This window comes from Camelus dromedarius, unplaced genomic scaffold (genome assembly GCF_036321535.1).
Source record: "Camelus dromedarius isolate mCamDro1 unplaced genomic scaffold, mCamDro1.pat HAP1_SCAFFOLD_169, whole genome shotgun sequence".
Lineage (NCBI taxonomy): Eukaryota > Metazoa > Chordata > Mammalia > Artiodactyla > Camelidae > Camelus > Camelus dromedarius.
The window spans coordinates 57,673-85,067 of NW_026989778.1; the positions used below are offsets into that span (position 1 = coordinate 57,673).

At 45.1% G+C, this 27,395-nt stretch overlaps 1 protein-coding gene across 5 annotated transcripts in view; it reads left to right on the top strand.

The window, feature by feature from the left end:
• LOC135320633 (uncharacterized) overlaps window positions 1-27,395 on the top strand; it is a 135,720-nt gene that overhangs the window by 57,666 nt on the left and 50,659 nt on the right. The window contains exons 19-20 of one of the 5 annotated variants that reach the window (XM_064483775.1): window positions 9,506-16,849; window positions 20,867-21,510. The exons of 2 other annotated variants lie outside the window; for them this stretch is intronic. The gene's annotated coding sequence lies outside the window, so the exon portion shown is untranslated. Of the gene's footprint in view, window positions 1-2,641; window positions 3,103-9,505; window positions 16,850-20,738; window positions 21,511-27,395 lie in introns of those variants that run through there. 2 more of the 5 variants (XM_064483770.1, XM_064483776.1) reach the window with 2 other exon arrangements.

The window sequence follows — 27,395 nt, forward strand, 5'->3', positions numbered from 1 at the left end:
GCTGTTAAATGTGTGGTCTGGGAGCTCAGGTGAGAGCCAGTAGCGAGTAGGGGGAGGGGAGAGAGACGTTCAAATCATTTTGTCTTGTGAGCATACAAATAATTATGAGTAATGATACACTTACGCCTCTATATTCTGGATTTAACACCCATTAACATTTTGTTATATTGACTGCAGAGGTTCCTAATATTTTTTAATAGAAATAAAATAAATAGAAACAAAATAGTGGAGTTAATAAACATCTTAGAGTTGATGTGTGTCCTTCTATGTATTTTGATACCTCATCTGTTTATAAACATAATCTAAAAAAAGTTAACTAGTTTAGCATAAGTGTTAAACAGAGGGACGTGACACACAGTTTTGGGGCTTGAAGCTGATCTTCTCGGGCAAATTATGTAGCCTCTCTGTACCTTTGTTCCATTTTCTGTGACTGCCCCCGGGCCCCTCATCAGAGATGATTTCCTAGACTAGATGATGGGAGGGAGGCTGCTGAAGGGAGTAAGAAGTGGCAACTGCTAGGGACACTTAAGAGAGAGACAAAAAGAGATTGAAGTCAATAAACTCAGTACAAACAAATACTCTCAAAAGAGAAAGAATCCTGCAGTGTTTTGAGACACTTAGCATAAGGGAAACAAAATCACGTGGACCCAAAACTCTTGAGCATGTGAGTATTGTGGGTGGGAATGTCTCATCAGAAAAGGGTTGAGAAAAGGTCTTTTGGTTTCCCTTGACGTTTCCATTAAGGATGGGGAGCAGAAGTGAAAACCCTCAGCTTCAGTGGAAGCTGCTGTTTTGTGTGAAACTGACCAAACTTTGGAGACCAGTCATCAGCGGTGCTGGCAAATGAAGAGATTTCGGGATTGGGTGGGGCACTTGCTGTGACTTCCAGGTGACCTACTGACTGGGGGCTGTGAGGCGGGCAGTAGGTTTGCAGGGAGACCCGGGCATAATCCCTGGCTCTGAGGCTGCTGCTCTGACTAGCAGACCTGGGCACAGGCAGACCTAATGGGGCAGCTCGGGATGTGGCCTGGGACACCTGCCGTGCTGAGGGGGAGAAGAGCGCTTCCCTGAGGGGGTGTCCCTGCGGAGAGTGGAAACGTCCTCCTGCAGGGGAGGAAGAGCCTCTGAGCAGGGTGCTGGTTGCACAGGCAAGACCACCCTGAGCACTGAGGGTTTGGGGAGCCGGAAGTCACACAGTGGCCCGAGCAGCCTTGTTCCTGAGAAACTAGAGGGAGAAGAGGCTGAAAAGTCAGGCTAGGGTCAGACACTGTGGTGGGTTATGAGTGACAGTAAAGGACTGGTCAGGCAGGCACGAGAGAACCCTGTGGGTGTCCCAGCTGGAGCGTCACGCCAGAGGATGGAGCTGAGTTATAGACTTTGCCACTTATTAGCTGTGTGACTTTGAGCAAGTTCACCCCACCTCTCTATATATACATTCATCTGTAAAATGACACAGTGACAAGCTCGTGTCATAAGAAGGCTTAGTTTAGCTCTGATCCTCTGTGTCCAGTCCTGTCAGTGCTGCCCTGCAAGTTTCTGCAGTGGCTGCTCTTACCCTGAGATGGGAGGGCATAGAGGGATTTTGTAGCGCCCGAGGGCAGGAAGGGGTTGCTTTAAAAACAGACATGTAGCCGCCTGCAGCTGCAGGCTTGCAGGCAGTTTGGTTGATGGTCCTGGAGAGGACTTTGGAGGCCTTAGCATCGTCATAAGACTTGTTTTCCCTTGGGGGCCGGAATTGCCTATGCAGATTAATGTGGAAAATTTGGGCTTCTGGCAAAGCTGTTTACAGAGATGGTAATATACATAACATATCGTAGAAAATATAATGCTTTTATTTAATCTGTGGGACTTTGCAGCTGTTGGGAACACCTCTGTTGGCCTGGTTTCCACGGAGGACACTAGGGGTCGGCAGAGCGTGCGGGAGGGCAGGTAGCCTGCAGTGCTGCTGCGGGGTGTTCTCCCGAGTAGAGCACTCTGCTGAGTTGACTCTTCTCTGAGTTTGGTTGCCAGATGAGCAGACAGCAAATTAATGAGTTCTGGTGGGATTGTATAATGACAGAAAGAAAGAGGGACCTGTAGTTTTTCTGGACTAGAACACGCTTTTGGTTCCTGATCCAGTGTGTTCCATTACAGAATTGATGAGTTGTGTCTATTCTGGGACTTGTCGACTGAAAAAAATGTGTAGCCTGAAAGTTTAGAGTTACACTTTATTAGGCGGGAGGACTCGAGGCGGGATGACAGCCTTCAAATCTGTCTGAGGGACTGCTCCCAAGAAGTAGGGGAGGAACTAGGATTATATGGCAGCTTTACAACAAAGACCAGGGAGTTGGAACAATAAAAGATTGCTTGTTATCTAAAGAAATCCAGGCATCTCAAGTTAAAGAATTTAGTGCCTTTGTATGTATCATTTGACCTCACTGGATTCATTCTTTAGACAAGCACCTAGCTATCTAGGGCAATTATCCTGTCTTCTTATTCTCAGTCTGTTCAGAGGGCAGCATTGTGAGGGGCTGTAGAGGCTGGGCTTCAGGTCTGTCCGCACTGGGGGGTGGCGGCAGCCTTGATGACTTGGTTTCAGCATTCTTTGTTTACTGACATGGTTGTAGTATTTTAATTCACATTGTAGTATTTTCATTCACAGACTGATTGTGGATAATCTGGAAACTTGCAAAGGAAACGAGATGGAATTACTGCAGGTACCTTCTAGTTTAATAAGCCGTGTGCAAACATAAACATGGAGGAAGCATACATTTGAATTTGGTGGTGTAGGGAAGGGTTTCTGCACATTACAGGAGAACGCAAGGCAGAGTATCTCTTCTTTGTTGGCAGGGATGTGGGTCAACCTGTCATTTCTGTAGCGGTTTCTGAGAGCACTTTATGGTAATTAACAAACATTGACAAACGGTGGCACACTTTGCATTTAAGAGCTGACCTGTACAAACGTGTATTGGACAGGTGGATTTCATAGGCAAGTGGTGAGGTGGATTGGAGAGAGGTGTAGCCCAGGCCTGGGCTCAGATTCAGGTTTAAATCGCCATTTCCTCACCAAAGGACCTTGGACTAGAGTGTAACCTCCATTAAACTGTTGGTGAATCTGTGAAATATGCATTATAATATTCGTTTCTTCCTGGGTTTGTTGTAAGTTTTAAACAGTATTATAACACACATGAAACACTTAACAGACACTTAGCAGTGTTCACTGTGTCCTACCGCCCCGCTTAGCGTGTGTTACAGCCGTAAAGGTAGCATGTGCCTGTTGAGGACGTACTGGCAGCCCCTTGAATAGGTTGTGAATTTGGTGATTTCCTTTAATCCTTGAAACTCTACGTGCCATGGGCAGTTATTTTCATGAACAGATGAGGAATCTTAGGGTAAAGAAGACGGTGTAATTTGCCCAAAGTCAGACCATAATTTTGGGTGCAGGGGCCTCTGTTCAGCATGGGCCCCTGGGCTTTCTGCCCTCTCTGTTCAGCACCAGAGCCAGACGTGGAGTCGCCTGTCTCCCAGCCCAGAATATCCGGCAGGCAGCAACACAAACCTGGACCTGTTCTGCTTAAGCAAAAACTCCGGAGGGGAGGCAGGTACTAAAGGGATAAATGTAAAAACAGACGACTGCAAACTGTTATCAGCTCAGAGAAGGAAAGGAACACGCCTCGCCGTGCAGAGCTGGGAGCTTTCCCTTCAGGGCTGCTCTGGGGGCGTTCATTTCAGCTAAACAATCTCCGCTCCTGCACCAAGGCATGAAGGCAGGGTGCATGTAACCAGGCTGACTGTGCCTCGTTGATCATATTCATTCCTAATCCAGTGTCAGCTGTCACGGGCACTTACCTAGTAAACAGATGTCGGCCATAATCATCACGCACTTTGCTTGGTAGTTTTATTGGCCCCACTTTTGAGATGAGGTAATTGAAGCTGGGGAGTTTGCTGCATGCCCGTGATTACCTTGGAAATACCCCTACTGGTCTTTCAACATAGACTGGTGTGGCTGTTACATCACAGCCCTGTGAATGGCATCGTGTAGCTTCTACCAAGTGGCCCAAATGACTGACATTGATTTTCTTAATCCGTAGGAAATGGTATGTGACAATAAGAGAAAAGGTGGTAAGAAATTCTTTGGAAAACTAGAACAAAATCCAATACTTCCCCAGCTGGGGTAGCGTACCCATTGTCACTCATCCCACTCACAGCCTGGCACCTCCTCCCTCCCGACTCCGTGTTCAGAAGCCACTCTGAGCCTTCGAAGAACATTTTGCCTCGTGACACTTTTGACTAAGACCTATGACCTCTCTGTCCCTGGTTTACTCTCTCTTCAAGGTCATTTAAATTTTATGCAGGCTCCTCAACTCCGATGTAAGAAAAGACTCTTTAAACTTCTTGATGAAGCTCCTTAATGAAGATCTTGTGAAGGAAACCTAGTCAAAACCTGGGAGGTATGCACACAGTGAGTGCATGCAACCTCAGCACTTTGTGAAGTTCAGAATCAGAGGGGTGGGAGACTCAGGAAAGGCTTTTTAAGGTAGAAAGGGGAAAGTGAAAGGATGCAGGCTGTGTGAGACTGAAACATCTCGGTCCCAGCCAGCAAGGCACCTGCGTTCAGGATGGTGTATGGGGAGTACAGAGTTCTCACAAAGAAAGAAGTGGTGGGATGGGAGGGAGGACAGATAGATTCTTTACTAGGGAAGGAAAAAGTGGGCTGAAAATTTACTGGTTGAATAAGAGGACTGTGACATGATGTGCTTGCATTTTGGAGATAAGGGTTTTGTGGGGACAGGCCTAGGAGAACGCTCTCTGGCTGGGGAGTCAGCACAACAGAGAACCACAGAGAACCGGGCTGACCTCAAGGCCCCTGCTGGGGGAGGGGCTGCCCGCCATTTTGGTCCTGGGGGCTACTTCTGTCCCTTAGCTGGGGCCTCAGAACTCCCTTCATATCCCAGTCCTGTTGATACAAGAAAACAGATGTGGGGCATGGGAAGGGCTGTGTCCCAGGCTTTGGTTGAGCCCCTGGAATGTGCCCCACCAGACGTGGGTCCTTGGCTTCATGCAGGAAAGGTTTCAAGAGCAAGCCACTCTTGAGTAAAGGTAGATTTATTCACAGAGACACATTGAAAGGCAAGAGAAAGGCCACGAGGTTTGGGGGTTGGGTGCTCAGATTAAAAGTAGGTACACACTCCACAGACAAAGTGTGGGCCTTCTCCGAAGAGGGAGAGAGAGTGATGACCGCGAGGTGGCGCTGTGTTGCTGGTTTTCATGGGCTTGGTTGTTTTATATGCTAATAATTAGAAGGAGCAGCCTAAGGGCAAGGGGCTGGGATTCCCTGGGATTTGGCCATTTCCCACCGTTTGATCTTTTGTGGCTAGCCTTGGGATGGCCATGGTGCCTTGGGGCGTGTTATTCACCATGTTACTATTACAACGGGTGTATAATGAAGCTCAAGATCTGCTAGAAGTAAAATCTCTTCATCCTGAGCCTCAAGGCCTACTGGGGGTTGAATCCTTCACCATTTTGATGTTAATTGCTGTGGCCTGCATTGAATGGCTGTGCTCTGGCCCCTTCCATCCTGTCTCACTGTGTTGACACAGAGAGAGCAAAGGCCGGGCCCCGCCTGTGCTCCTGCATTTAACAGGAAGAGGGGTGGGGTGGGCTGATGATGACTCTGAGTGGTGAGAAGGATGTTTCAGATTTTCCCACGTGGGACATGGGGAAGTGCCAGCAGCCACCGCAGATTTATCTCACGGGCATTATCACTTGTGTCACTCATATTTTTCTATTTTTCTTTCTTTTTTTTTTCAATTATTTAATCTAAATTTAACATCAGGTTTTCTTAGGAAAGAAATTTCTCTTTTTCTTTTCATTGGGGCTCTTTTGGGGGGTAGGTAATTAGGTGTATTTATCTGTTAGAGGAGGCCCTGGCGGTTGAACCCGGGACCCCGTGCACGCTAAGAACACGCTCTACCACTGAGCTCTACCACCCGCCCCATCATCTTTTACTTTTTGCTTTAGCTGCCAAGAATCTTACGGCTGAATTTCTAGTGGGCCTTTAACACTTACCCTGACTTCATGGCATTCGTTTTTATGAGTTTACTTCCCCCTGGTTTCATTTAAGTATTGAATCTCCATTTTCTCTACACTCTAACTTTTGTCTTTTTGTTGTTATGGTTGTTAAGCTGTGTTAAAAATTGTTTAATTCCTCTTTTAGCAGGAGGCTGAAAGTAAATAAATATGTAAACAAACTTATCACACTTAAATGTTTTATACATTCTAAGCTGTTTATTAGTTACTTAAAAACCGAATTGAATACTGAAGTGATAACATTTTAAAATTATTTTTTAACATTTTATAAAAGTATAGCTGATTTACAATATGATATGTTTCAGGTGTACAATAATTGCACAATTTTTATTGTTATGCTCCATTTATAGTTATTGTAAAACATTGGCTATATTCCCTGTGTCGTAAGATACATCCCTGTAGCGTGTTTATGTTACATGTAGCAGTTTGTATAAGAAACATGGGTAATACAAAGTCTGGGGCGTGGCTCTGTCTAACCCATGTTCCCGGTCACCCTTCCTGTCAGAGCCCAGGCCCTCACTCCTGTCTGCAGGGGAGCAACTGGAGGCAGCCCTCATCAGCGCTGGCACCACCCTCTGAGTGGCAGTGACAGCAGTGACTGTGTGTGGACGTGTAAATTGTTGTTCCAGGAGCTTTACATGCATTTCTGCATTTAATAATTAAAGCCCTCCTGTGAGGAATCATTTTAGGTTTTTAATGAATAATACATTTTATTTTGATTTTGAGAGTTCAAACTTCCAGAAAATTTACTGGAATAGTACAATAAAGGCTTAGATACAGTTCACCTAAAAGGGCACTGTTTGCCCTTTTGTGTCTGGCTTATTTTAGTATAAACTTTCAAGGTCCATCCATGTTGTATCCTCAGTCAGTACTTTATTCTTTTGGTTTTATAATATCCTTTTTCTTTTTTTTTCGTTTTTTCTCTATTTAAAAATATTTTCATTGAATTCTAGTCAGTTTATAATGTTGCGTCAGTTTATAATTTTGCATCAGTTTCTTGTGTACAGCACAACACTTCATTTATATAGGAACATACATGTATTCATTTTCATATTCTTTTTCAACATAAGTTACTATAAGTTATTAAATATATTCTCCTGTGCTATACAGTATAAACTTGCTGTTTACTCTATACATATTCAGTATCTGCAAATCTTGAACTCCCAATTTATTTCTTCCCACACCCTCTCCCCTCTGGTAACCATAGTTTGGTTTCTATGTCTGTGTGTCTCTTTCTGTTCTGTAGATAAGTTTATCTTTTTGTTTGTTTGTTTTTTTAGATTCCACATGTGAGCGATCTCATATGGTATTTTTCTTTCTCTTTCTGGCTTACTTCACTTAGAATGACATTCTCCAAGTCCATTCATGTTTCTACAAATGGCATTATTTTATTATTTTTTTATGGCTGAATAGTAGTCTATTGTACAAATATACTACAACCTCTTAATCCAGTCATCTGTCAGTGGACATTTAGGTTGTTTCCATGTCTTGCTATTGTAAATAGTGCTGCTCTGAATATTGGGGTGTAGGTATCTTTTTGAATTACGGTTCCTTCTGGATATATGCCCAGGAGTGGGATTGCTGTGTCATATGGGAGGTCAATATTTTGTCTTTTGAGGAACCTCTGTACTGTTTTCCACAATGGCTCCACCAAACTGCAACCACAGTGTAGGAGGGTTCCCTATTCTCCACAGCCTCTCCAGCATTTATTGTTTGTGAACTTCTGAATGATGCCTATTCTGACTGGTGAGATGTGATATTTGATTGCAGTTTTGATTTGCATTTCTCTGATAATGATATTGAGCATTTTTTCATGTGCCTATTGGCCATTTGTATGTCTTCATTGGAGAAAAGCTTCTTTAGGCCTTCTGCCCATTTTTGAATTGAATTGTTTGTTTTTCTTTCTTATCAAGTGTAAAAGGTGTTATATATTCTGGGAATTAAGCCCTTGTCAGTCTCATTTATTGCAACTATTTTCTCCCATTCCATAGGTTGTCTTTTAGTTTTGCTTACTGTTTCCTTTGCTGTGCAAAACCTTGTAAGTTTAATTACATCCCACTTGTATATTTTTGCTTGTATTTCTATTGCTTGAGTAGACTGCTCTAGGAGAACATTGCTGAGATGTATGTCAGATATTTTGCCTATGTTTTCTTCTAAGAGGTTTATAGTGTCTTGTCTACATGTTTAAGTCTTTAAGCCATTTTGAATTTATTTTTGTGTATGCTGTGAGGGAGTAGTCTAACTTCATTCATTTACATGCAGCTGTCCAGTTATCCCTACACCATTTGCTGAAGAGGCTGTCTTTACTCCATTGTATGTTCTCACCTCATTTGTCAAAGATTCAATGACCAAAAGTTTGTGGGCCTATTCTTGGTAATTTTGTTTATCCGTTCATTGATGGATGGATATTGTTTGTAACCTTTGGCTACTCTGAATGATACTGCCATGAATATTGATGTGCAAGTTTTTGTGAGAATATGTTTTCATTCTGTTGGCTGTACAGTTGGCCCGCCATATCTGTAATTTCCACTTCATGGATCCAGATGGCTGATTGTAAAGGGACTCGAACATCCTTGGATTATGGTATCCAGGGTGGGGGGTTCCTGAAACCAACCCCCCGAGGATACTGAGGGATGACTCTACATGTAGGAGTGGAATTGCTGAGCCATATAACTCTAACCTTTTGAGGAAACACCAGACTCCTCCAAAGAAGCTGCACCATTGTCCCTTTCCATTGGCCGCAAATGAGGTATCTCTGCCTCCTGAACGACACTTGTTATTGTCCATGTTTTGATTAAAACCGTCCTAGTGGGTGTAAAATGAGAACTCATTTTGATTTTGATTTGGCTAGTGATGCTGAGCTTCTTTTCATGTGCTTATCGGGCATTTGTGTATTTATTTAAATCCTTGGCAAATTTAAACATTGGGTCGATTTTCTTTGTATTGTTCAGTTGTAAGCATTTTTTATATATCCTGAATACTAGTCTCTTCTTAGATACATGCTTTGCAAAATTTTTCTCCTATTCTGCAGATTGTCCATTCACTTTAGTTTTTTTAAGCATTAAAACAATTTCTTTACAGGGGAGGTAATTAGATGTATTGATTTATTTTATTTTTCTTGCTAAGCATGCACTCTGTCACTTGATATACCCACTTCCCCTGTCATTTCACTTTCTTGATGATGTAATTTGTAACAAAAAGGTTTTAACTTTGATGAAGTCCAGTTTATCTGCTTTTTTCTTCTATCACTTGTGCTCTTCGTATTGTATCTAGGAAACCAAAGCCTATCCTAGGACCACAAAGATTTATACTGTGTCTTCTTTTAGAAAGTTTATAGGTTTAGTTTTTACGTTTCTGTCTGTGATCAATTTTGAATTAATTTTTATTTATTTAAAATATGGGGGTCCAGATTCCAGATTCATTCTTTTGCCTGCAGATACTCAGCACTCCCTGCACCATTTGTTGAATAGACTATTCTTTCAATGGAGTGTTGTTGACACCCTTGTGGAAAACTGACTGTAAATGTAAGTTTTTCCCCCTGGGTTTTTATTATGTCTCATAGATTTATTTATCCAAACTTATGCCAGTACCATTCTGACTTAGTACTATAGCTTTTTAGTACCCTTTAAAGTGAGTCCTCCAACTTTGCTCTGCTTTTTCAAGATTGTTTTGGCTGACCTGGGCCCCTTGCACTTCCATATGAATTTTGGGATCACTTTTTCAATTTTTGCAAAGAATTCAGCTGGAATATTGATAAGGATTCCACTGAATTTGTAACTCACTTTGGGGAGTCTTAACATTTTTAACAATATTGTCTACCATTCCATGAACATGGGATGTGTTCCATATATATAGGTCTTTTAAGTATTATTTCGGTGATACATCAAAATATTCAATGTACAAATCTTGTAAATTTTTGTTAAATGTATCTCTCATTTTATTTTTAATGCTGTTGTAAATGGAAAGGCTGAGCTTCTTGAGGGTAGGACTATATATTAATTTGTTTATTTCTAGGATTTCTACACAGCAAATACTCTAGGTTTATATTTGCTACATAAATCTATCCACAACTCTTCCCACCCCCGTGTTATAAGAAACCAAGACCCAGGTTAAGCTACCTGAACACGTATGTGGAAGTGAGAAATGAGACCTTTGGGTGGGGCTTTGTGAAGATGATACTGAGAGCTTATTTAGGATGGCTTCATCTTAAATTCCTTTAAACAACACTTTTGGTGTAGTCAGATACATTAAGATCATGCCCTTTTGATGTGCAGAGGAGCTAAGACTATCATTTTCAAATAATTTCTAGTGAGAGTGTTGTACTTGAAATCAAATTTGCATCAATCTTTGAAGATATATGTTTCAGGAATTTTGACTAAAGAACACCTGTCTTTATTCATTAATGACAACTAAATTCTCAAGCAACATGTAAGAGTTTGAGCAAACTGCCCCAGCCCCGTAGTGCTGGTTGGCTGCAGCTGTAACTGGAGTCAGTGCTTACCTCTCCCAGCACGCTTGGGCTGATCTGCTCAAAGGTGTTCGTCCAAATGTTTGTCTGTAGTCTGTTGGACAAAGCCATAAAACATTGAGTTAAGGTTGCTGGAATGCAATATATTCCTATTAATATTAACTAAGCACATATTGAGTGCTTACTGTATGTTGGGAATTGTCCCTCAGCCTCACATGTATATTATTTCACTTAAAACTTCATATATTTCCTTGTTATTCTCACTTTACAGATAAGGAGACTGAGAATTAGGTCTTCTGTATTTTGGATGGAGCTCATTATCAATGACAGGAAGTTGTAAGGAAAAAGATATTGATTCATCCTGAGAAAATATTTTTCTGACCGTCAGCAGTGAAGAGGGTGAACACTGAAGAAGGTGATCATTGTTTGAGTGAGACGAGCCCTGGGTTGTACGGAGTCAGCATCCCTGTCTTGGACACGGCACGTGTAGATCTGTGTGGTGGGTGAGGCGGCGAGGCCGCGCAGGGAACGCGGATGCCGGGCCATTGGGCTGTGCTCAGGCCCAGTGGGGCTTTCTCCTAAGGGCAGTGGGCCGTCATTGACAGATCTTAAGTAGGGGAGTGGGGTGCTCTCGTAGATCACTTTTGTCTTGTAGAATGCTTAGAAACATTTAGAAGGCTCTGCAGGAGGTGATGTGATGAGTCAGATTAGGGTGGCTGCCAGGTGTAGAAGTGTAGAATTTTCAAGTGGTTTTCAGTCCCAGTTTTGTGGCTGAGTAGCTGTGTCACTTTGGATGATGCACTCAAGGAAGTAAACAATTTATCTAATCAATTGAAGAAGTGATGTACCGACCTCCCAGGACTGCTGTGGCAATCCAGTGAGATAACGTGTGCACAGTGTGCAGCGTGGTCCCCAGCACACAGTCAGTGCTGAGTGAGTGCCAGTGAGTACCTGGTAGGTCAGGTGTGGGTGGTGGGACTCGGTGACTGAGGAAATCTGGGCCCTGAAGGTGGGGTCCAGTCACATCTGTGAGTGATGGGCCTGAGCTGGGAGAGGCAGGGAGACCTTGCCCCCCGACCAGGGGCCCTGGGTAGGACGGCTATGGGAGGAGCACCGTGAAGTCAGCTCTTTGCAGGTGGAGCTCGAATTGCCTTTGAGACATCTAAGTGCATTGTCATGAGCTCAAAGAGGAGGTCTGGGCCCGGGCTGTGAATTTTCCTATAATCTTAATCCCTGAGGACGCCGAGGTATTGATCACTGAACGTGAAGACATACTTTACAGGACAAGTGAATAGTAGTATCATCTCTGTCATCAAAGCTCACATCTCTTTATTCATCACAAGTTTGCTATTGGGTACTTACAGAGCTCACTTCACCGCCATCCCCTGGGCTCAGGCTCCACAGTAAAGAGCTGGTGAGCCTCCCTCTTTTCCAGAAGAAGACACATTTAGCTGGTAGAATTCTGTACCTCGCCAGACTTAGAATTTTAGTTTGTTGTTTTAATTCTATTTTCTGTTAGCCATCTCCTGACAGGAGAGACGTTTTACCTCATGGACATATTTCAATTAGCTGTTACTGAGAATTGCTGATCTGATCCATAGTGTAAGTATTATATTAAACTTGTAGAGTATATATCATTTTTCTGTCTTTGCCCTTTAATTTTGTATGCCCCTTCAAGTCTCTATCCTATTTGGGGCCTTATTTTTTTAAATTAAAAAATGTCTATTTGCAGTTAAGAAAACAAAAGAAAAGAAAAAATACACATGATAGCTAAACTTAGAAAATATCTAGTGTGTTTTCTGTCTCGGCAACGGAGGGTTCTAGAAACTCGTGAAAACCTTCATTACACAAGTTTCTTAAAATGCTGATTAAGAAATAAAACCTTCTTTCTTCATCTTTCAAGTTGCACAGCTAATTGTGAAGAAAGTGAGGGGAAATCCTCAGAAGCCAAGACAAACCAGAAAGCAGGAATTCTGGGTGATACACGAGCCTTAGAAGCCCTGGGGTGCCTGTTGGCTCCTGTACTGAGTTTCAGTTGCCTTGACAGGAGGGTAGGAGCTGAGCCCGAGTCTTCTCACACTGGGAGTTGGATGACTGATCATATGTAAGGCCAAGCCCATTCCGAGAAGCATGGTTTACTAAAGGGTTAACTATGAAAAAAAATTCCTCAAGGTAAGACAGTAAGGAAAGTCAACTTTTTTGGAAGAGGGGAAAAATAACAAATCCAAAGTAAGGATATAGTTTAAAGCTCTTCTGGCATGAGAGTAACCACAAACTCCTGGCAGAGAATCACAGCTACTCCTGGAATGAGAAGCTGTGGTTTGAATGAATCAGTGAGCAGCCATTCCGAAAAAGGCCTCCAGAGTCTTGAGGATCAAGATACTTGACTGCAAACACCTGTCTTCCAAGGTCTCTATCAAATAACCAGAAAGGTTTTAAAGGAAAGAAGCCATAATCATAGTTTTATTTCTTAACATTACTTTATGCTAGGAATTCAGAGGTGACTATGGAGTTGTCTCCTCTTTTATGGACCTTACCTTCTCTTTGGGGAGACAAACTGACATAGTTGGGGAGCTTGGTGGAGGGAGGTGATAGTCTGTTGCAATTAGCCAGGAGAGGAGATTAAGAAAGCAGTGAAGGGTGGGTGAACTTTTTAGCTAAGGACATTATTGTTCTGCTGGCCCTTAATTGCAGGCTCAATGAGTAGTCACTGGAGGGAATAGATCTTACGGAGGATGGACTTAGCTCAGGCCTCTTTAGAATGGACAAGTGAACCTGGAGAAAGACAGTCAAATCTGTGCAGACATTAAAGTTCACTTGAACGTGCTCCATCCCTGAGCCAAAGATAGGACAAATATGCAGCACTTCTTAAGGACAGAGGAGTGGTTTTTAAGGTTCTCCAAGAATGAAGCCCAGGGAACCGAGATGGCCAGTTGTCAAACTGTGACTTTGCACTTAGGACGGTGTACCCACCAAGGGTATTGGCCTTTTATACATTTCCATTTCTCTTTAATACATGTCAGGTGATGAGGACATGGGCACAAGTGTTTGACATCTTGTCGAGGCGACTTTGGGTACCTGCCTAGAAACGCGGGCACGGCTACAGCTGCGTCACACATGTTGCCGCCCATCCCACTCCCCGGCTCCGTGATCACGGCAGAGTGGTTCCTTGTTGACCTGTCCATCTCCTCTGTGACATCATAACCCATGAAAAGACCGGAGAGTATTAACTTGGCTTTGTTAAAGTCAAAGGAACAGATCTAATATGGAGTCAGATTTGTTCTTTCCTATTTCAGTATTGCCATGGAGAAGACAGTTTGGGCAGCTTTTTATAGGGTCCTCGAGGCTTTCTCTCTCAGCCTCTGGGCACCTTTATTGAAAACCCTACATAGCTGTCTGGAGTGCTGGAAAACCACTCCGACTGTTTTGCCCTGAAGATGTGTTCAGTTTATAACTCATCTCTACTCCTTGGAAAACAACTCAATAAAAACTCAGTTGGTTTTCCACCAGCCATGGGCAGGGGTGAGGGATACCTTGTTATTATTTCATAAAATAATAATAATAATAAAAATAGTAATAATAAAAATAATAAAAATAATAAAAATAATAATAATAATAAAAGAAGTCTTAAAACAGCACTGGGCACATAGTTGAGAGTCAATAAATGCTTCCTGGCTTAAATCAAAAGTGATGACTCAGTGATTCCATGGCTGCTGTATTGGCTGAGCTAGTTACTCCTTTGCTCCATTACACATTTTTTTAACTGAAAAAGAAATACATGCAAATGGTTAAAAAAAATTCAAACAGCACAAAAATACACAAGTGAAAGAAGTTTTCCCTCATCCTCTGTTCTTCCGGCCCTCCCTGGAGATGCCACTGTTTACTATCCTTTGGGTGCTTTTCCAGATATGCTATGCACATTCCCACCTATGTATGTAAATTCCTTTAAAGTTTTAGTTATTTTTAACTTAAAGGGATTTAAATCCTCAAGTGGCTTCTGCCTGGGTAATAGAACAGAACAAATCTGACTCCATATTAGATCTTTTCCTTTGACTTTAACCCTATGCTCTGTCTCCTAGGCTTCATCTTGCTTGTAAAACAATGTTGCTTAGAGCCTGAAATATACAGGAGAACCTATTCTGAAGGCTCTGATCTTTAAGTATATTTAACACATTTTCATTCATAAAAAGATTAGAAATTGCAGAATAGAAAATAACGTTTGTTTTGTTAGAGGTTTACAGAGATTTGACCCAGGCAGATAGCTGCAAGAACAAAGGATTCTAACAAGAAGGAATTCCTACACCAAGAAGATTGCAACAACCAAGCACGTAGGAAAAAAGCCTGAATTCTGACTTGGGGAGATGGTTTTCCAGGACATTAGTTTGCCATCTAGGTCTACAGAAACTTGCTATTCCATACCCCAACACCTGGTCTCCCAACTTATTGGCCTGTCCTGCACTGAAGAGAATGAATTTGGATTTGGTAGCACTCCTATATACCTAGCAAGCTGGGCACTGGAACTGAGTGTTATGGAAACAACAGGCCAGCCAAGGAACAATCACCACTCGGAGTGTTGGCGTACTCAGATTTATTATGCCGGCGGGCTCAGAGGGGCTTCTGCTCCGAATTTCTGAGCACCCACCTCCAAGACATACACATGAAGTTTTAAAGGGTTAATTACAAGTAAGGGTGTATTAGCCAATAAGGCTCAAGCAACAAAAAGCAAGGAATCAGCACACTGGTGCTTGTCAACTTGTAATAGACACTTGTTGAGCTTCGATTTACGGCTTAGCTTGTTAGCCCAGTAAACTGACACTAAACTTCAGATTTACGAGTTAGCCCAGCAGAATTTAGATCAGTAAACTGACACATCACACTTAGATTTGTGACTTAGCTTGTTAGCCCAGCTGGGCTTTTCCTTCACATGAGGACAGCTCTCCCACACCCAGGGAACTACTGTGAGCCCTTGATGGTTCCACTAGGGTGGAGTGTGGATTACCCAGGACGGATGGGGACTATGCACCAACACTCAGGCAGTCTGCTCTGTCTGGGGCTCTGATCTTGAACCACCCCGCTCCCTGCCAGCCCAACACCTGGGACAGTGGAGCTAAGGCAAAGATCGTGCCTGCCTGTTTCCCAGCGTGTAAAAGGGGAATATGTACTCTTCCCAAGGTAGTTCTGAGCGACAACACCTGCGGGTGCTTGGTTCCCAGACCAACAGAAAACCCTGCTCCGCGTGGGGGCAACAGGTGTGATACCCGTAGGGGTTCTGCAGCAGCATCGGATGGAGGGCTGGATCAGGGAGGTAAAACTTGAGCTGCGGGCCTTGAAGTGTTACAGAAGGGTACAGAGGCAGGACTGCCGCCTTCTTCAGGGTGCCACCAGAGGTAAAGCTTTTTCTCTCCATCCTCGCTAGGACCTTACCCTTTCAGGATCCCTCCATTCTCTCTGCTATTCCTGTCCATCTGTCTCCCTCCACTTTTTCCCTCCTCTCCTCCCCCTCCCATCTTTTCCCTCCCTCACTGCCCCACCTTCTCTCGCAGAACCCAGAGCGGATTGCTGGCCCTCCTGCGCATGGGCGGTCGGTGTCAGCTGGACCGCGGGTTGGAAGCTCCAGCTCGGAGCCGGGGATTAGCCCCAAAGGCTTCTCAGCTCTGTCGCCCGGCAGGCCTTTAGCTCCTGCCCGGGGCCGGTGCCTCTGGCCGTGGAAGTGCAATGTGGGGTCTCCCGGGAAAGGGGTCAGGTGGCTGCGGGAGGGCGGTCCGCGTGTCACAGACCACGAGGGCGCGAGTCAGCCTGTGTTCAGCTGAATTGCTCGGGCCAGACCCCTCTGCCCGCGCCACCTGCCCCAGTGCCCCAGTGCCACAGCTTCCCGGGGCCAGGTGTGCACCTGCCGCCTCTCACCCAGCCGGGCTCCCCTCAGTCCGCTGCTGGCGTCCCCTTCCCCTCTCTCGCCCGCGAGTCCTCTCCTCCCGGGCTTCCTCTCCTCGGCCACCGGCCCGTTCCCACAACTGGGCGGGCTGCGTCCCAGGCGGGCGGGGTCTGCGGACCCGGACGGGGCAGCTGGGGCTGGGGCTGGGGATGGCCTCCGAGCGGGGCTGCAGCCCGCGTTTCCACCCATTTCCCTGCCCCGCGACTCCGGGGCTGCCCTGGTCTTCCTTTCCCGCTCCCTGAGGAACAGCTCAGTGGCGTCTGCACTGCTCCCTGGGCTGAGAGCCTCCGGCTGTAAAGCCCAGCTACTGGTGGAGTCGGGAAAAGGGATCCTCAGTGCCAAGCGAGCTTCTGTCTCCTCCCTCAGTGTTTCTGCCCCAGGTAAGTACCTTGAACACTTTCAGGTGTTATGATGGCGGTGCTTGTTGGTGTCATGTGTTTTTATAGTGAGAGGGATTACAGTGTTGAAAGCAGGGCTTGGTTCAGTTAAAAATGAGCTGAAGGCATAAGGCTGTGTCATCCTCCTTCCTTCCCTCTCCCAGGGTGAAAAGTGTGACCATCGATTTTAAAAAGACAGTTACATTCCCTAACTAGCCCAGCCCAGCTTGGTGTGTTAACAGGAAGAGCACCACCAGAGGCGTTGGAGACCCAGGGACATTGCAGTCCTAAAGAGCTCCTGGCACAGTTTGGTTTGTTTTCGTTTTTTGTTTTCCTTAAATTGTGGGGCAGACTAAGTAGTATAGAGGGAAAAATAATTGTCAAGAAATATTTTTTCATATAACAGCTTTATTGTGATATTGTTCACACACCATGAAGTCCACCCATTTAAATGGTACAATTCAGCAGCTTTTAGCATATTTACAGTTGTGCAACAATTATTATTCCAGAACGTTTTCATCACATCAGAAAGACCAGTGGAAATGAATGACCAATCCACCCCTCCCCAGTGGTGGTTCTAAAGAAGTTTCTTGGCTATTCTTGACCATAAATTAACTTGTTACATTCCATGAAAAATCTGGTAGGAATTCTAATCAGAATTGCAATGAATCTGTCTATCAAAATAGGAAGACTTAATGTCTTTATGGCATAAACTTCTTCTACTCATGAATATAACTGGGACCCTATATTTTCATCTCTCCAGAGCCTGGCCCATGGGAAGTCCTCACTAATTGTTGGGCTTGTGAATGATGAGATTCTATACATCATTAGTTGCAACTGTAGCCTTTCACAGAAGAGAAAATTAACCTCAGTGAAGCCAAGTGACTCTCTGATGGTCAGAAAGAGTGACAGCCAGTGCTGGAGTGATCCAGTGGACTTGGTGCTTGCAACTAAAAATATTCAGCAGCTACAGCTAAGGGGATTAGAGTGTTCTTTTATTTTTCCTTAATGGCGTTGCTTTTATTTTTACTTATTTTTTTAAATTAATTTTTTTGAAGTGTAGTCAATTTACAATGTTAGTTTCAGGTGTACAGCAGAGATTCAGTTATGAACATATGCATATGTGTATAAATATGTTTTAGATTGTTTTTAGTACAACTCATTACAAGAAATTGAATATAGTTCCCTGTGCTATATAGTAGGTCCTTGTCATTTATTTTATATTTATTAACGTGTATCTGTTAATCCCCCCTTTCCTGCCTGCTAACCACAGTTGGCTTTCTATGTCCATGAGTCCATTTCTAGGAGCACCATTTTTCTTAGTAATATATGCTGGTTGGCTGCTTTCAGTTTCAGTAATTCCATCTGTGGGTGCTTTTCTTCTGGTGGCCTTTATGTGGTTTGTACACGTGGTAATAGAGGTCTGTATTTGGGAGAACTCCAGGCCTCGTGTAGTCCCTGGTACAGAGTTCCCACTGAGTTGATGCTTGAACTGGGAAAAAAACATAGTAAATGTTGGAATTTCCAATATGGTTGAGACTTCCAGGTTTCTATAACCTGCTTGGCCCACCTTAATATTGGCTGCACCCTTACTTGGTAATTTGGTGGAATTCCATGGTATGGTGGTGTAGAGACAGGGCCTTTTATGCTTATTCTCTTTCCTTTTTCTAACACTCATTCTCCTGGGTCTCCCAGATCCTCCCCCAGCAGTGCCTAGGGCTGGCTTGGTGCTGCACTGAGGATATATTTATTAATAAGGACCTTTCCTCATCTCTTCTGAGCCTCCATTTTTTTCTCTGCACAATGAGGGCTTAGACTAGATATGTGCTTTTCAGTTTCTTTTAAAGCCATGTTTCCTTTGAGAAACAGAAAATGCAAATCACTCCTCCCATCCCAACCCTTTAGATTTTGATACAGCCTCCAAGGAGTGACATAGCACTTTGTGGAAAATTGATGTGATTGTGATTCCAGGTGGCACAGAAAAGACTCTTCAGAGATTTATTGCAGGGAGAGGGCAGGAAAGGTGCAGTATGTCACACTTTCTGGTGTGAGCACTGGAGCAGTGGCTTGGATTTAAATACGGTGTCTGACGTGGCCTCTCTCTAATCATGTACAATGTGATAAACTTCTCTACCTCAGTTTTTCTTGATGTGTCAAGTTGGCGTGATAATATTTTAGGGCTTTTGTGAAACATTATACACATAATCCATTTGTGTTTCGGTAGAAATAAGACCTGCTAGGGATTCAGGGATTTGTTTAAAAAAAAAAAATCTTGTCCATAGCAATCTGTCGGTGTGTATTTTGAATTTCCTGGAGGGTGAGGGTTGAGTCTAAAGTCCATCGTGGGACAGGTGGCCCATAGTTTTCTGTGCGCCTGATTGCCCCCTCCTCCCCAGTCCTCTTCCTCAGTCCAGGATTAAGTTCCCTAGTAGATTTACACAGAGGTCTTGTGGAAATGGATTTTCATTTTATTGTTTCACCAAGAAGGGCTGCCATCATGATCTCTGTGGTCAGGTTTTGAAGGGCTGCCATCATGATGTCTAGTCAGGTGAAGGCTATGCAATTGGGAGTTTCTATTTAATAAAAAGAAAAAAATTACAAATAGAAAATTAGAACAAGGGTGATGACAGGAGCTCTTGGAAGTGGGCACCATTAGTTTTGTTAGCTTCAGGTGCAGTGGCCTCTTGCCACGAGGACCCATCCTCTTGCTCTGAAGTTGGAGGGACCAATGGGTTGAGTGGGAATGTTAACTGAGTGTATCTCATGTGCTGGGCATTGTCCTATTTGTGCTTTGTGTTCCTTATTTGAGACAGTGAGCTCATTTAACCTCAATAGCCTCTTTAAAAAATTAGACTTTTTATTTTGAGATATAATGTAGATTCCCATGTAGTTGTAAGAGATAATATGGAGAGGGCCTATGGACCCTTTGTATAGTTTTCCTTAATGGTTCCAACTTGAAAGTTTGGGGTACAATTCATTACTGACTCACTAACAATTTGAGGTTTGTTTTATTGCCCTAATTTTATTCACGATTAAACTGGGGCTTAGAGAATCACACAGGCCTGACCAGGTCACCCACATGGTTAGTGTCGAGACGGGTGGAACGTGGGCTTGGGATTTCCAGGCAGTACCATTATGATGGTCTGTGGCAGGGAGCAGCATTCACTTTGCTGGTTTATTCATTCATTCAACAAATATTATTGAGTAACCTCTGTGGGTCAGATGCTTTCATAGGGTTATCTGATTCTTCAGCAGTCCTGAGAATCAGGTAATGTTTATATTTTTTAATCTGAGAAAATTAGCTCTAAGAAGTTATAACCCCCCCAAAGGAAATATAGCTCATAAAGGAGCGATACTAAATTTTACAGTCACCCCTTTTTATGCAGGTGGTACCCTAGGCATTTTACATTTGCAAACTTCTGTAATCCAGATATTTTCATGTAAGACAAAGATTTTTTTTTTAATTGAAGTATAGTAAAGTTTACAATGTTGTATCAATTGCAAGGTTTTTTTTTGAATTTTGAATTAAAAAATATTTTTTCAGGAGGGTAATTAGGTTTATTTATTTGTTTCATTTTTTAAAATGAGGTACTGGTGTTTGAACCCAGGACCTCGTACATGCTAAGCACGTGCTCTACCACTGAACTGTACCCTTCTCCCCAAGGCAAGTTTTCTTATCCATTATTCTGAAGCTTAGGAGTTCAAATAAATTGGATAGAAAACCAGATCTTTTGATCCCACTGTAGTCCTTTTCTTTATATTCTGCTGAAGGAGGTTGGGGAAAGCACTTCCTTTGTTCACTTCCTTATTCAGCATTTTTCAGCAGTGACTTTGCATCAGGGCCTTGGTAGGTGCTTGGAAACAGAAAACAAGAAATGACCCTTCTCTGCAGGGCAGGAAGCCTAGACCAAAAGCTGGGTAATGTGATCAGAGCTACGGTAGCCATTTGAAGACTCTGAGGACAAACTGTACCTCCGGATTTACTTGAGCTTCCCTTGCCTTCTGGTTGGTACACACCAGGTCATCGCAACCCAGATGGACCTGCAGCCCACAGTACAGTATGTACCTCGATCTCCTCTCCCCTCTCGTCAGGGCCTGCAGCATGAGCATCCCTGACTACGTGCACTGTGCTGAGGACCACCAGACTTTCCCCGTGGTGGTCGAACACGTGGGGATCATCTCAGAGGAGAATTTCTTTTGCATCTATAAGTGAATCACCTTGGTGAGTCAGATCAGTCCGTGCAGCTCCCAGTGGGCAAACTGTATCCACTACAGGCACCACTATGCACCCAAGAATGGGTGGAGCGACTTCCAGACCCACCGCAAGTTCTTGGGCCTTGTCATCATTACTGAATGCCTCTCGGCCAAGGCTTCGAAAAGCTCCACGTGCAGAGGAGCTGTATGGCACCACGCTCTATGACTCTCAGCTCTTTGACTTTCTGCTGCATGGGGAGGTGGCCGAGCAGCCACGCACCGAAGTGGCCTTCAATTTACGAGGACTGCAGGGTGGTGGAGAAGAGGATCGACGACTTCACTGAGTCACTCTTCATCTTGCCCAAGTCCAAGTGGCTGGACGGTGCATCCGACAATTCTGGGGACAAGATCCTCCTTCTCTGCATCCCATTTGAGAAGGAGGACATCATGGGACTGGACACAGAAAGCAGGTAAGTTTACCTGGAGGCCAGTCCACCCTGGCTGTGTGCCGGGGTTCTTCCCTACATCCAGAAAGTGATCAGCAAGGAAGAGGACTCTCTTGTAGCCAAGGGTGGAGGGAGGTGCAGCCCGCCGCTTTACAGACATTTAAAAGTGAATCCGCCTTTGTTTCAGAGAGATCCTTTTAGGGTTATTGTGGACACTTACTGCAGCTTTTCAGCCAGGACCCTGGTGGGACCCCTGGAGTTGCTGACCAATAGAGTAGCCACAGCCACTGATGCTAGGAGAGCTGGGGAGAAGGCTGCTCTGAGCTGAGATTTGCTGTAGGTCAAATGAACATCAGACGCTGAGACTTGTCTAGTAAAAAGAATGTAAACTATCTTATCACTTCCTATATTGATTACATGTCAAAATGATAGTATTTTACATACAGTAGGTTAAGATTTGTTCTTAAAATCATTTTCTAGTATTTGTTTTTTGTTTGTTGGTTTGTTTCTTTGTTTACCGTTTTAAATGTGGCAACTGGGAAACTTTCTTTACATGGCTCTCATTTCATTTATGTTGGGCAGCCTGTCTTTAGATAGTCTCATCCCTTTGCTTGTAGATGAGATGCTGAATCCCGAGAGGCAGAACGAGGCGCTGGTTGAGCTGGGGCTGGAGCCGGTGTCTCCTGCCTCCCAGGCCCAGCACCTGTTCGGCTCAGGCCCTCTCTTCCTGCCCGACAGCCAGCATGCCATGTTAGGACATCAGAATCACCGCCAGGGACCTCCGAATGAACTCCTTATGCAGGGAAAGGCGTATCACGGAGTATGGGAAAGAGCAGGGAAATGTTCATCCTCACTTTGTCCCTGTGATTAAGTCAACGGCCCCACTTTGTCTCGGAATTACAGACGAGCTCTTCTGGGCTGCCTAACCCCCCACCATCTGCTCTGTTTCCCCGTGTATCTATAGTGCTGTCCTTCGTGCAGAAGAGGGTGACATGCCTTTGCCGAGAGGTGGTCCCCCTTTGCTGGGGAGAGTGAGGGAAGCTGTGTGCCCACGGCCTACGGCCTCAGGCCTTGAGTCTGGAGAGTACTCATGGCGGTCTGACAGGTGACGGTCGGAGGACCTGGCACGGCTGCCGGGCCCACTGTGGAGGCGGTGCTCTGTGATTCTTGAAATTAACTAAGATCAGATTCTACTTTCTGGTTATTGGTAAGTTGGAGGAGAAGATGCCAGAGAATTGATAAAAAGAATGTCCAGACCAGCCCTGTGAGTGATAGGCACAGGGGACCCGAGTCCCCCACGTGTGTGAGGTGCCTAGCGGGCTCTGGATGAATTTTCTGTTCCTCCCGGACATAACTCTATGGCTTAAGGAAGGGGCAAGTCATGTCATGGCCTGTACTTGTCCTCACAGGGCCCTGTGATCTTCATGCCCACACTCCCCTTCTGCTCCTTGGAGATGAGGTGTCAGGTTTAGGAGCCTGGGCACTGCTGAGGGCATAGCTGCCAGCACTGTGCTACACCGAGGCTGGCTCCGTTCTCCTCACATGTCACCACCTGCTGAGCCCCCAGGCGTCAGTCAAGGTAGGTGCATAGGTGCAACATACGCAGAGACCACGTTCTCCCCCTGGACAGATTGATTGGTGAGCAGTGGAAGCCTAGAGCCCTGCCCCAGCCCCAGGCCAGTGCCTCCTCTTTTGTCATAGGAGGCACTGGTGTCATTTTTGCTCAGCAAATGCTTGGCTCTGACTCTGCAGACCCACCAGAGAATGCCAACTTGTTTTTGCCTTTTGAAGTCTGCCCTTGGGATTTGGCGGAGTAGCTGGATGTGTGCTTAGCCCATAGTGGTTGACACTGTCACCATTGTTTACCCAGAACCTCGTGTACCAGGCATGGCTCTCGGCATCAAAATACAGCAGCGCATTAAACCTCCCTCCTGGTGGGTCTGTCTGTTTTGCTACCATAAGGGCTCAGCCAGCATCTTAACGTCAGTGAGATAACGTGGCCAGTGAGCTCGGGTCAAGCACATTCTCCTCCAGTCACTTTTACTCAATTTTTTCTTTTACTATTCCACAGTCATTAATTTTTTAAACAATGCTTTGGTACAGGAACAGCCTAATTCTCTCCTGCTACTCTTGGTGGAAGTGAGTAAAACTGTCCAGCCTGAAATGCGACCACAATTTGTAGCTCAAAAGCTGCCTAGACGCATATAGGTGGAGTTTTGGTTAGGGGCGCTGATCACGTTGGGGTCCTCCGGCAGCACCGCTCCCCTCAGGCCCCTGCCTTCCCTGGAGCAGGAGGTGAGTGTGGGTCTCACCGTCCCAGCATCCCTGGCCTCACACACTCACATAAATTCTTGTACATGCTGTCAAAATCATTTTTGTTCTTGTGTGTTTGTAATTTTCTCTTGTTCCTCTTTTCCTTTTTCTTTATTCTTTTTCTCTTGTACTGCCCAGTGAGCATGTTGTTGCGTCTGAAAATGTGGGCTGTGCACACTCTGCATTGGAAATATCCAGATTGCCCTCCGTACAGTCTCCATCGCTTTAAAGAGCAAAAACTTAACAGTTGCCTTGATCCATGTATTATCCTAGTCTTTTTTTATTTTCTAATTTTTTGGAATATTTGCTTTGTTAGCACATCACCCACTGGTTTTTGATACCTGTTAAAATCCTTGCTTTGAGGAACCTGTTTGGTCCTCCTTATATTTGGTGACAAATGCGCCCTTATTAAATTTGTTTGATTGTTTTGAAGAAGTGAGATGCGAATTGATTTTGGCGGCTGCTGAGGGATTCTTTTCATGGAGTATTTAATCTTGTAAAGTCAAAGTCTGCAGCATCTTGCTCGATTCCTGCTTTTACACAAACGTGCTCTTCACGCGGTTCCTGGCTGTCACAGTGTGACGTGCGTGATGGCACTTCCTGGCCAGCGGTCACTGGTGAGAAAGTGGCAGGCTCATGGGTGTGCAGCTGCAGGGGACGCTGTTGGAGGAAGCAGTCACCGTTTACTTATTTAATTTTTTTTTTTTTGCATTCAACATCCCTGTGCCATTTACTTTACTTTGCCTTCATAAAGGGGCAGAAGTGGGTCTAAAATCCATGCCACTCTTGTGTTCCCTTTACGAGGCTGGTTTTTCTGAGTATCAGGAAAACATGGCCTTCTCCTAAGTAGCTGGCTCACCTGGATCTTGTTGACACAGCGACCGCTAAAGGGGACCGTAGCTTCCTCTCTTCTCCAGCCAGTGGGCATTCAGAGCCGGGTCTGTGCTTTGCCTCAGCAGCCGTGCAGGCCTCCCTGCCCCGGCCTTTACTTTTAACCCATGTTGGCATAAATATCTGACTCCGTGTCTGTTGCAGCTGATTTCCACCACTGACGGCCGTGTAGTTAGTTTGCGGTAGGGAGTCTGCAACACCCCAGCCAACCTTGAAGGAAGATGTTTTGGCCGACCTAGGACCTTGGATTCTCACCCCCATCATGGTTCATCTCACTCGGTGGAAGGGTTTGTCCACCACCATCATGCTGAACATGAGGCCTTGTTTCTCCTTTCATGCTCTGGTCCAAATGTGGACACTTCATTTATCACTGAATTTGTATTGCTTGAGACAGGCCATAATATCTGAATGAGTCCATCACATTCTGGGTGGGGAACAGAACAGAAGTAATTGTCACAATTAGATGGAGACTAGGCTGTCCGTGTTGGCTAATGCTGGCTGGGATCTGTGATGGCCGGGCTGTGCCCTGGACACAGGCCTTTCCCGTGGCTCCCGAGAGCCCAGGGGTTGGAGTGAGAACAGCCTTGCCTGGGTTCCTCCATCCTCATCTGCTCACTGGCAAGTGTGTCTGCTAATTAGGAGCTCCCCCAGACCTCGGGCCCTTCAAAGCTCAGACCACGGGAGAACCTTGAGTCCCTTCTCCTGGGCCTCCTTTGTGAGAATCCAGTGCCTTCTGAGGTGACCAGCGGCAGGAGATGCCTCCCCCTCCAGGGAGCACCCTACGGAGGACTGTTAGTCAGTGTACCATGCTGTGAACTTGGGGGGTTACGGCCATGGTCCCTGTAGAACCACATTTGAGATGGGCTTAGCGACGGAAATAATAGGACTGATTCCAGGGCAGGGATTAGGGGAGGGAACATTGGAAATTGAATGTGACCTCAAACACATAGTTGGGTGCTGGGGCTGTTACTAAAATGGGGAGTCTGGGAGGTACCTGCCAGGAATCGAATTCCAGAGTAAATGGTTAACATGAGGCATTTTTAAGATGCCATTTGTCATCCAAGTTAGGACTTCAAAGAGGCACTCGTGTCTATGAGATTGTGGCTCAGGTGAAGGAGCCGGACTATAGATACACGTTGGGAGTCGTCATTCTTAGCTGGTGTTCATAGCCTTGCATGTGAATTAGATCATCTCGAGAGCTGCAGACTGAGGCTGAGGGGGGGCAGGGCCCTGCCTGTGTTGGAGGAAAGCCCAGACCATGCAGCTTTGGTGTGTCAGTCAGCGGCATTTGCGATTTTCAGCCTAATGCCATTTATCTTTAAGGGGCCGGGGGGTGTGCAGGGCCAGCCAGGAAGAAATCTGAAGGGAGGGTCGTGGCCACGTGTGTGTCTTGGGAACATGCAGAGTCTGCAGGGTCCTGGAGGGTAGACTTCTTAGAAGCTGGAGTTGGAGTGAGGAGTGGGCAGAAGGTAGTCACACTCACCTGTGAGGGAGGGGGGAGTCCTTGGGAGTCCCCACCCTACCGGACTCGCTTTCCCATGAACAGACGGCAATCATACAGAGTATCTGAAGTGAGAAAGGATGGGTGCTGGGAGGGGAGCCAACCTGGAGAATGGTGCTTGGAAAGTTCTGGAATAGTCTCCCTGGAAAATAGAGTTAAAAATACCCAGAATCTTAAGAACGTTGATAGTGACTGGGGAGGAAGCAGTTTTTCTGGCCTCCTAAGGGTAAGTCATGTATCCGGGGATACACAGAAAAATCGGGCATTCTGTTCCGTGGTCTTGATCCTTACCGGGGGAACAGTGCAAGTTTAAAGGGGGAGAAGGGCAGCGGAGGGAAGCTAGTCAGGCCCCGTGTCAGGTACCAGTCGGCAGCCCTACTTGCGTGTTGCGTTCTCATCCATGCCTCCCAGGTGAGCGGTGGCAGCCCCCTTTTGCAGATCGGGAAGCCTTCTCAGAGGGTTAAGGAATTGGTCCATTTAGTGGCTAGTAAATGCTGCAGCAGAATTCAAGCAAGGCCTTGTCAGACTTCAAGGGCATGTTTTCTCTACTAAATCCGGTACCTCCCTGTTGAACCTGGAATGGTGAATTGGGTCAGTTTTGGAGCCTTTCAGATAAAGTACGATTTAAGTGCCTCAGGACTGTTTCACAAAGCTCAGCGTTCTTTGATTTTTCTGAAGCACCTCAGTGCTTTTCGCCCCACAGTTGTTAGGTTTTCTCCATTCTCGATGACGTGGTTGCAAATAACGTACAGGTGCAAAACCAGACTTAGCAGCTTCTGAAGGGAAACTCTCCAGTTCTCCCTTGATCGGCTTTCTTCCACGGGATGTAACTGCTGCAGCGTAGGCCTGAGTTTTACTTATGGAGTGAGGGTTTAATATCCAAAGTTAGCATAAAATGGTCAGATGAAGAAAATCGACGTTGACAATTTATTTTTGGGTTTCATTAGACAAGATATACTATCAATTAATGACCCATATAGCAAATGAAATTGACTACAGAACATTGCATTTCTTACTTTCTATTTAGAGTTCTCTTACAGAATAAGGTTGCCTGCTTTGGAACATCATCTCCACCACCACGGCACCTATCAGTGTGTTGGTGTGATTGCATTTACGCAGTGAATGTAATCTGGTCTTCCTCAGCCCCAAACACTCCAGTGAAGAATCACGGGCTGTAGCCATCTCTTGGTCACGCAAATACTTC